This window comes from Vicugna pacos, chromosome 3 (genome assembly GCF_048564905.1).
Source record: "Vicugna pacos chromosome 3, VicPac4, whole genome shotgun sequence".
NCBI classification, from domain to species: domain Eukaryota; kingdom Metazoa; phylum Chordata; class Mammalia; order Artiodactyla; family Camelidae; genus Vicugna; species Vicugna pacos.
This window is the reverse complement of record NC_132989.1, coordinates 668,203-678,967: the sequence shown is the minus strand read 5'-3', so window position 1 is coordinate 678,967 and position 10,765 is coordinate 668,203. Positions and strand designations below refer to the sequence as shown.

The following is a 10,765-nucleotide window of genomic DNA, read 5'->3' as shown; positions in this document are numbered from 1 at the left end:
AGCATATCACTTTATAAAATCTAAGGTATCTATGTGCCAACAATTCACCTTCAGAAATAAAAATACTGCTTAATGTAATGAGAAGCAACCACATAGGTATCTTTTCTGTTCCCTCACTAATCACTCACCCTCCCTTCACCCATACACAAATAACTACTGGCCTAATTTGACAATCATTGTTATCATGAATTTCTCTGTATTTGTAGTACATATACATTCTCCTAGAATTATTATCTTGCATGTGTTTAATTGTGAAAGGGAACATATATTGCCTGTATTCTTCTATAACTTGTTATTTTATTTGGCATTAAATTGTGAACTCCATCTTGTTGATACACAGGATTCAAATTAATTTACTTTCAAAGCTTATTATTTCTTTCTGTAAATCAGCTGACCTTTATTTTTGCTAAGATTTTTGGCCAATCAGTTTATTTTCAATTTTTTATTATTGTAAACAATGCTGCTATAAATATATATACATTTTTTATAGCACTTGGGGCAATTAATAAACCTGACATGAAAGGAATATATATATATATATAAAACTTATATATATATAAAGGTATATATATATATATATATATACATACATGAAAGATATATATATATCTCCACATTCCCCTGTCAGAGAGGTTTTCGTGAAGATATATCTAGGAGTAGATTGCCAGATATGATAGGCTCATATTTTCTTCTTTCCTGGACTATCACAAAATGCTCTCTAATTTGTGTTAATTTGTGTTTTTAGTCTTCTGCCTTGCAATTAAATAGTCCAAATGTCTGACTTTTTCCATTTTATAATTTTGTTCTTTATTGTTTCTGCTTTTCATGTCTTAAGGTATCTATGTGCTCCTTAGGGCAGAAATCATTTCTTTTTTTATTTCTAAAATTATAAAGTTTTCTTTTCATATTTAAAATTTTATTTCAGAATATTTGCAGGTGCTGTAGAAGAGAGGAATGAAGGACTTTTTAAAAAATACTCAGATTACTGATTAGTTCAAAACCATTTAATTCAAAACCATTTACTGAATAATTCATTATTTCTCCACTGATCTTGCTTGCCACTTCAGCAAACACCAAGTTTCCATATATGCACAGGTTTTCTTGGGGATCATTATTTTATTCCAGCGGACTCCCTTTTCTTACACAAATTTCACCTAGTTTAACTCTGATAGGTTTTTAATTCGATACCTGGTAGAGCAAAATCTTCTGTCTTGTTTTTGTTGGGTTTCTATTGCTGTGTTAAAAAAATAAATCACAAATTTAACAGCTTAAGCACCCAGTCATTGTCTCAGTGCTTGGTAGGTTAGAAATCTGGGCTTGACATCACTTGATTCTGGTTTCAAGGTCTCCCAAGTTAAAATCCAGAAGTAGGCTGGGCTGCCTTCCCATCTGAAGCTTGAGTCCTCCCTTCTCATGGTGTTACATCAAGAGTCAATTCCTTGAATTTGTAGAACTCAGGTCCCCGATTCCTTGCTGGCTGTCATATGCTGTCCATTCTCAACTCCTGAAGGGCATTACATTTCTGTCACGTGGCATTCTCCATCTTCAAAGAGAGCAATGGCGTATCTCCCTTGCATTAAATCCCTCTCATGCTTTAAATCTCTTTTCAAGGAAATGTACAATTCCATTTAAGGGCTGACTGGATTAGGTCAGGGCCATTCCAGATAATCTCCCCCTTTTTTTTTTGAGGAAACTGGGCCGTGCAACATTGTAACATAGCCTAAACACAGGAATAACTAGATAATCACAATCACAAACTTCATGAAATAGCTATATAGGACATGTACATCAGCAGGAGGAGGCCTTGAGAGCCATCTTAGAATTCTGCCGATCACATTGTTCTTCTGATTCAGGTGTCCCTTGATTGTAATCCATGCCTTTCATAGAAATTTTAGAATCGTCTCATAAAATTTAACACAGCTTTCTGTGTTATTCCAGTGGACTCCTTTTCTTACACAAATTTTCACTGGATTTATATTTAATACACCAGTATAGGACAAATCAACCTTTTTATGATACCATATTCTCCTACTTCTAAATGTGACATATGACTCCATTCATTTTAGTATTTAGTCATATGTTTCATTAGTTATATATTTTCTCCCTCCTGGTCTTGAACAATTTTTGTTGTACTTATTCCTGAGTAATTTATTTTTCTTTCTTATTGAAATTTTCTAAAATTGAATTTAAAATTATTTTAGTTGGGTTTCAGAATTCAATTACATTTTTACTAGTTTTATTGAAGGGCAGTATATATATGTGTATATATATGTATGTGTGTGTGTGCAAAATAAAATGCATATAGCCCAACAATTTTCTATTCAACTGAAATTTTCTTTTTTGTACCAATGTGACACTGTCTTACTAGAGCTTCAAAATATGACATGCTATTCAGAATTAAGTTCTCCTATTTTTATTCTTTTTCAAAATGTCCTTGGCTCTTATTTGTCTTCCACATTTTCACATGAATTTTAAAATCAGCTGGTCAATTTCACACACACAGAATAAATCTGCTGGGATTTTGATTTGAATTATGCTGAATCATTAATTTATAATAAACTTAATTTACTGCTCACTCTTTGCCTTATTGTTGCCATGTATTTCAATTTTATATCCATTTTAAACTCCAAAGACATTACTATAATTATTTTGCTCAGTCATTATCCAGTCAATATTCATTTATAATTTAGCCTTTTCTAAAATTTGTTGCTGAATTTCCTCCTCTGGAGTCATTTGCACTGCTTGTGAGAGTCATTCAAGTATTTGTTTTACTATATAATTGTCAGTTGAATTGAAAAGTCCTGTGTCTGAAAGCACCTTTAATTTACAACTACTTTTTTTTTTACTTAAAAACATTTTTTAATATATATTTTTATTGAAGTGTAGTCAGTTTATAATGTGTCAATTTCTGGTGTACAGGACAATACTTTAGCCATATAGGAACATACATAAATTTGTTCTCATATTCTTCTTCACCATGGTTACTACAAGATATTGAATATAGTTCCCTATGCTATTTGGTATAAACTTGTTGTTTATCTATTTTTTGCGTATTAGTTCGTATCTGCAAATCTCGAATTCCCAATTTATCCCTTCCCATCCCCTTCCCCCACTGGTAACCATAAATTTGTTTTCTCTCTTGTGAGTCTGTTTCTGTTTTCTAAATAAATTCATTTGTCTTTTTTTTTTTTTTAGATTCCACATGTGAGTGATACCATATGGTATTTTTCTTTCTCTTTCTGGCTTACTTGATTTAGAATGACATTCTCCATGTCCATCCATGTTACCGCAAATAGCATTATTTTATTCTTTTTTATGGCTGAGTAGTATTCCATTGTATATCTATACCACTTCTTCCTTATCCAGTCATCTGTTGATGGACACTTGGATTGTTTCCATGTCTTGGCTATTGTAAATAGTGCTCTTATGAACGTTGGGGTGCGTGTATTTTTTAACTGAAGTACAGTTGATTTACAATGTTGTGTTAATTTCTGGTGTACAGTTGATATATCTTTTTGAATTAGAGTTTCTGTCTTTTCCAGATATAAGCCCAGGAATGGGATTGCTGGTCGTATGACAACACCATTTTTAGTTTTTTAAGGAACCTCCGTCCTTTTCTCCAAAGTGGCTGCAACAATTTATGTTCCCACCAACAGTGTAGGAGGGTTTCCTTTTCTCTACACCCTCTCCAGTATTTATTATTTGTACACTTTTTAAAGATGGCCATTCTGACCTGTGTGAGGTGATACCTCATTGTAGCTTTGATTTTCATTTCTCTAATAATTAGTGATGTTGGGCACCTTTTCATGTTCTTGGCCATCTGTATGTCTTCTTTGGAGAAATGTCTATTTGGTCTTCTGCCCATTTTTTGATTGGGTTGTTTGTTCTTTGATAGTGAGCTGTATGAGCTGTCTGTATATTTTGGAAATTAATTCCTTGTCAGTTGAATGATTTGAAAATATTTTCACCTATTCTGTAGTTCGTGTTTTCATTTTGTTTATGATTTCCTTTGCTGTGCAAAAGCATATGTTTGACTAGGTCCCATTTGTTAATTTTTGCTTTTATTTCTATTGCCTTGGGAGATTGAGCTTAGAAAACACTGCTAAGGTTTATGTCAGAGAATGTTTTGCCTATGTTCTCTTCTAGGGAGTTTATGGTATCCTGTCTTATATTCAATCTCTAAGCCATTTTGAGTTTACTTTTACATATGGTGTGAGGGAGTATTCTAACTTCATTGATTTATATGTGGCTGTCCAGCTTCCCCATTACCAAGTGCTGAAGGGACTGTCTTTTCTTCATTGTATATTCTTGCCTCCTTTGTTGAAAATTAACTGACCATAGGTGTGTGGGTTTATTTCTGGAGTCTCTCTTCTGTTCTGCTGATCCATATGTCTGCTTTTGTGCCAGTGCCACACTGTTTTGATTACTGCAACTTTGTAGTATTGTCTGAAGCTGGGAGGATTATGCCTCCAGCTTTGTTCTTTCCCCTCAGGACTGCTTTGGCAATTCTGGGTGTTTTGTGATTCTGTATACATTTTAGGATTATTCCAGTTCAGTGAAAAATTTCCTGGGTAATATGATAGGTATCACGCTAAATCTGTAGATTTCTTTGGGTAGTATAGCCATTTTAATAATATTAATTCTTCTAATTCAACAGCATGGGATACCTTTCCACTGGGTAATTCTTTTAAACTTTACATGCTTACAAAAAAGCCTGTCAAGCAGCTCTATTCATTTTTTTCTTTTAATTTTGCAAACATTAGGAAAGATGTTACATACAAGAAGTTCACATTAGCCAATGAGGTCATGAAGACTGCTTTCAGAGAAAACAGGAACTGCCCAAGTATTGATTATTAGACTAGGAATAATTAGCATATTTGTCTTTCAAAACCAAGCTCTAATAGACAGAACCAGTCTTGTTATTTTAAAGAGTATTTGGAAAGAGTTAGCATTAAGAACATTTTGCCACAGGGAAATATACACAAAATGTTATGATAAATCACAGAGGAAAAAATGTGACAATGAGTGTGTATATGTCCATGAATGAAAAATTGTGCTGAACACTGGAATTTGACACAACATTGTAAAATGATTATAAATCAATAAAAAATGTTAAAAAAAAGAACATTTTGCACCTGATATATGTTATTAATAGTTTACTTTAGCTTCCCCTATAAGGGAAGATACTATCTTACTTTATAAATAGGTCTTATGGGAAAATGGTTTCTTCCTTGAGGTTAAATAATCAAATATACATTTTTAATGTAGGGATAGTTTAAGGCAATTTGAAAGCTAACCCATGTTGGGTTGTAACATGCCAAACTCCTAAAATAACAAAGACTCCATCATTCACGGTGTTTTAAAGACTCATTAAGTTTGGTCTCCATGCTTTATGGAATATATAGAGAAGCTAGAAAAATGCCCCCCAAAGACTAACATTTGTCAAGAGTTAAAAAGCAGACGATAGCTGAGTGTGATAAAAGGTCATGTAAGAGAAAATGTTTAGGTATTAATAAATTCTTAAAAAGTTAAACATATGAAAACTATAAGAGGTAAGTGACAGTGATTACCAGGTCCTTTCCTAATTCATTAAGGATGGAAAAGGTAGTGGTTTGAAATTGCAGTAGGAGAGATTTAGGTTAGATTTCAGAAAGAACTTCCTAACTATGATGGTTGCTGATCACTGAATGAAGGATATACTACATTCTGAAAGAGCTCCTTGCAGACATTTAAGAATGAGATATAAACTTTTTCCTCAGGGGTGGTTTAAAAGTAGTCCCACCCAACCACAGTGACATTAAAATTGTATTCTGAAGTCTTTTTAGATTCATTAGTGAAAGTTGGTCTGTGTGTGTGTGTGTGTGTTTAAAGGTGAATAGATATAACTTATGATCACAAAATAAAGCAATGGATTCCACAGCACAGTGACAAAACTAGGTGGCACAATAAAAGCCACATACCTTGTGAATATGCTGTTCATAAAAGAAATTAGGAAATCCTCAGCTTATGAAAACTAAGTGTTGACTTCGAGGTTATTTTAAATGAAGCAGTGCATTGATAGAGCCATCAATTTTTATGAAAATCAGAAAAAAAATCTCATAAAAGACCCTTCTTTGCCTTGCCTTGAGAATATTTTAAAAACAGCAAATTTATAAATAAAACAGAGAATAGTCCTTAAAATAAAAAGTCTGAGTGTAAAGTCTATCAGCTAGAATGCAGCTCTTCCACTTCCCTTGCATCCAGATAAGAACACAAAAGCTTGGGAAAGCTGGGTGGATTATTCAGGTTCCCTTGCTCGGTGCAAAGACAGGGACAGAAACAAAGTGGCTGCTGCGGCACACTGCCCAGATGCCTCCCCCAGCCCGCCCCACTTGTATAGGCTCATTCCGTCTGTCAACAGCTAGGAGTGCTGGTTGCTGAAACAAACAGCCAGTTTCCTCTCCAGGAATTCCCTCTTTCTCTGGACACTGTCCTCTGCCAAAGGAAAGCTGCCTTGCCCAAGTCTGTGCTTTCTCCCTAGGGACAGCGTGCGTTCCACGACTAACTCATGCGGGGCCAGGGGAAATTCAAAGGACCAGCCTCTTTGCCTCAATTCAGGATAATCCAGGACCCTTTGAAGGGCCATTCTAGCTCCAGTGCTTCCCCATGGGATCTGCTGAAGCCTTTGGTTCAACTGTACCACGGTTCAGTGTCTCCATCTGTCTTGTCCTGGTTCCACTGCTTCAATTACGGAAGACAAAAGGAGCTTCCCAGAATGCTTATGTATTTCTCTGTGCTGTCACTACTGTGGAATAAGACAGAGGAGGGAAGCAGTTAGTTTAAGGGTTAAAACAGGAAGTGAAATAGAAGAATAGATGGAGACGGCAAAAAGAAGAAGTGAAATCAAACTACTTCCTTTCTCCTCCATCTCAAGCTCCACTTGTACACAGAGACTGAGAGCAACAGATGGACCCTAACTCCTTCCTGACTAGATGATGGACTTCTGTCAGGGGCATTCTTCCGTCCCTTGCTGGGTAAATTCCCAACTGCTTGCTTTTCAGGGGCAAAGAATTAAACTCTTATTACTACTGATGACGTGGATATTTAGGATCTTGTTCTGAATCTACTAATATTTATTGACTGTGTTCATCCAAGAGAAATATAAAAAATTACAGAAATACGTATTAGGATTCTTTAGCCAGGGCACATTCAAAATATTATTCAGACAACTTAGCAGTTCACGCTAAGAGTACCAAAATGATGACAATTGCACTACTACAAAACCACAGTCTTCTGTTCATTGTGGACCCCTCATACATAACCCATCACTTAAATTTTACCATTTTACCTCCCGCATTGTTCTTTCATATCCTGTGATCTCTAGCCCCACTGCTGTTGCACCAGTTCAAGCACCCATCATTTTTATCTTTGCCTTTATTTTGACATAATTTCCTACTTAAAGACAAATGGCAAAAATAGTGAAAGAACTTCCATATACCCTTCACCCAAATTCCTCACATGTTAATGTTTTTTTTTAGCTTTAAAAGACCATTTATTAATCTTGAATATTTACAACTCATGGATTAAAATACTTTTAATTTATTACCAATAGGCTATTTTGGGTGATTTTGTTTGAAAGGGGCTTTACCTGTTATCTATACCATTTTGATTTCTGATGGAAGAGAATTCTGGGCTGTTTTTCTAACTTTATATCCTTCTTTCTAGAATTTTTGAACCAGTAAACTTAGTAAATTTTAACAACAACCTCATTAACAGGCTAGAAATGGTTTCCCATCTCCGAAAAGGTCCCACTGACTTTTTAGCCACTGCCACATAAAGGCTCCCAAATAACCTATTGTGAAAAGCACATACCGTTACAAATAATGGCACTAAGTGACCTCAAACACACCCCGCTACCATTCCGATGGGAAACTGCAAATGCCAACATTGATTAAATAATGAAGACTGGCCGTGGACTCACTTAAAGAAACACAGTAATAGGGAACATGGAGGCAAAGTAAGGATTCATGAAGAACCTATCAAGGAGAACTGATACTCCATTTAAATAACAAAAACCCCTCTAGGTTAAACAGGTCCTTTGTACACTACGATTGTTAGACCCTAAGTAAAAACATCTTTAAAGCTGTAAGAAAATTTCTATAAATTACGCTAGAACTTAATGTTTTGCATGGTTTTAAAATGTTCATACTGCTTTAATTTACTTAATTTTACATGAAGATATAAAAAATAAATATTGCCATGCATAACTTGCTGACATTTAAAAAACCACAAATAAATAACTTGCAATGGTGTCTACAGAAACTACTGCTGCATACTTATTGTTAGTTATGGAGGACTCAAGCAAGTCTATTTTTATATAGCATCCTCAACTGAAAAAGCTTCAAAACAAGCCTAACATAATGCCCTTAAATGATCAAGAAAATGCTACAGGGAAGAAAACAGTACAAACCAAAACTGGAGTGCAAACACCTTTTTTGCCGTAGGTTTTAATGGAAAGGGGTTGTGAGCTATGGGGTTCCTTCCCGAGGGCATGCTGGAAACACGGAAAGTGAAGTTGGGGAAACTGGGAATCCTTCCTCAGTCAACTTCTTATCCAACTTCAGTTTCCTGAAACATCCCTGGTTAAGACTCCTGTGATTAAAAAGACAGACAAGCACTTATAAAAGTCCATCAAGGTTCCTTATTAAAGCTGAAGTCACACACTAGAGACAGGTGGTCTGAAGGGTAATTGAAGGATGGTAGGCGGTTGGGTCCGATCTGTTCCTCGGTGAGCAAATCCAGAGCCGAGCGCACACTGAGAGCGTGCTTGGAATACCAGATGTAGTCCAGGGTGTGCCGGCACTCCCCTGAGGTCCAGATCTTCCAGGTCGTGTATGGGGGCTCCGACTGCCCATCAGCACTCAGCAGCTTGTAGGCGCTGTTCAGGTTGAGGCTGGAGGAAGCGAAGTGTTTGTAGACCTCCTCCGTGGGCTCCGCATTAAAGTCCCCACAAACAATAAGGGGAATCTTGGCTCCTTGGGTGATGTTCTGCAGGTTCTGGAGAAGGTCGCAGCCTTGAGCTGATCGAAATCGCTCCCAGCCAGTACGTGCTTTTAAGTGGGTGACGGCGATGCAGAACTGTCGGCTGGACTCCTTGCACTCCAGTGTCTGGGCGATGGCCACCTGATTGGTTTTCAGAGTCATGGCTGTCAGCCTGATGTTGGCACTGTTGACTAGCTTGAATCGGTTCTGAAGAAAAAACAGGGCACAGCCATCCGGCCGGTTGTTGTGTTCTACGTCTAGACATGGTGACCAGGGCTTGGGGAAGAATGTGCCTTGATAGCCCAGTCTACTGAGAAGTGGGTGGAAGGTGTCAAAATAGTGGTCCACCTCTTGGAGGCACAGGATATCGGGCTGGTAGGCTAGGATTTCTTCCAGGATGAGACACTTCTTTCTTCCCACTTGAGTGCTTCGATAGGGCACTGGACAAAGTTGTCTTTGCCTTCTCCAAGAGCTTGGGCGAGGATGTTCCACTGCATGACCCTAATAGGTGGGTGGTGGCTACTGGGGCAGTCTGCCCTCAGATCCACAAAATCCCTCTGGAAGCGGGGAGGGCGAGTGTGCAGGACAGCCCTGCATTCCTCGAGGAGCTCTTTAGGATCAATGGGCTCCAGATGTTCTGGGTCAGGTGCCACCAAATACTCTGGGTGCTGAGAGGCGGCGCTGCTGTTCAGTGTCTTGGCGAGAGCACTATAGAGTCTGCTCGTACCGTTTCCCATGGAATACACTGTTCGGGAGCAGCACCTCGCGACGCCGCGGGCCGCTGAGGCCACCGCCAGTAGCGGGGGGGGGACGCGGGCCGGGGGGCTGTCGCGGGCGGGGGCGAGCGGCGGCGCGGCCGCGGGCCGGGCGGGCGACACAGGCCGGGCGCGTCCCTCTGCAGCAGGGCGGAGCAGAGCCGCCGCGGGCTCTGATACATGCCGGGCGCCGCCGCCAAAACCGCCGCGGCCCCTCGCGCGCCCGGCCGACCCGCGGGGCCCGGCCGAGGCGGGCGAGCCGAGCAGACTCTCAAGCCCGTCCAGACGGCGGCTCCCGGGCTCCTTCTCGCCCAGCGGCGGCCCGGGGGAGAGTCCTGAGCAGGCGAGCCGGAGATGAAGAGGCTGGAGCGGCGGCAGCTGCGGCCGCTGACTAGCTGTCTATGTTAATGTTTTATGATATTTGTTTTCTTTCTTTTCTTTCTCTCTATTTTTCCCTGAACTGTTTCAGAGTAGACATGAGGCATCTTTACTCATCCATCCAACACCTCATGGTGTATTTTTTAAAAACAAGGGCTCTTTATTACATAACTGCAGTACAAGAATCAAAATTAGGAAATTAACATCGATATCAGTGTTATCTGACTTACAGACCTTATTCTGATTTCACAGTTTGTCTCATTATGTCCCTGCAACAGAAGAAAACCCGGAGTCATGCGCTGCATTCAGCTGTCATGCCTCTTTAGCCTTCTTTCACTGGGAACGATTCCTCAGCATTTCTTTTCATGACATAGGCATTTTTGAAGCAAATGGGCTAATTATTTCATACACTGGCCCCCCCAGTCTGGGTTTATCTGATGATTCTTCATGATCAGCCTCAGGTATGGATTTCTTCTCAGTGAATCACATGGGGAGGCACATAGTATCAATCTGACCCATTACCAGTGGTGTCAACTTGATCATCCAGTCAAGGTGGAGTCTGCCAGTTTCTTTACCGTAAAATTACTATTTTTCCTTTTAATGAATGAGTA

General features: G+C 38.8%; 1 pseudogene; it reads right to left on the bottom strand.

Annotated features, from left to right (window-relative positions):
• Positions 1-8,455: 8,455 nt before the first annotated feature.
• LOC140689222 (nocturnin pseudogene) lies at positions 8,456-9,958 on the bottom strand (annotated as a pseudogene).
• Positions 9,959-10,765: the final 807 nt, after the last annotated feature.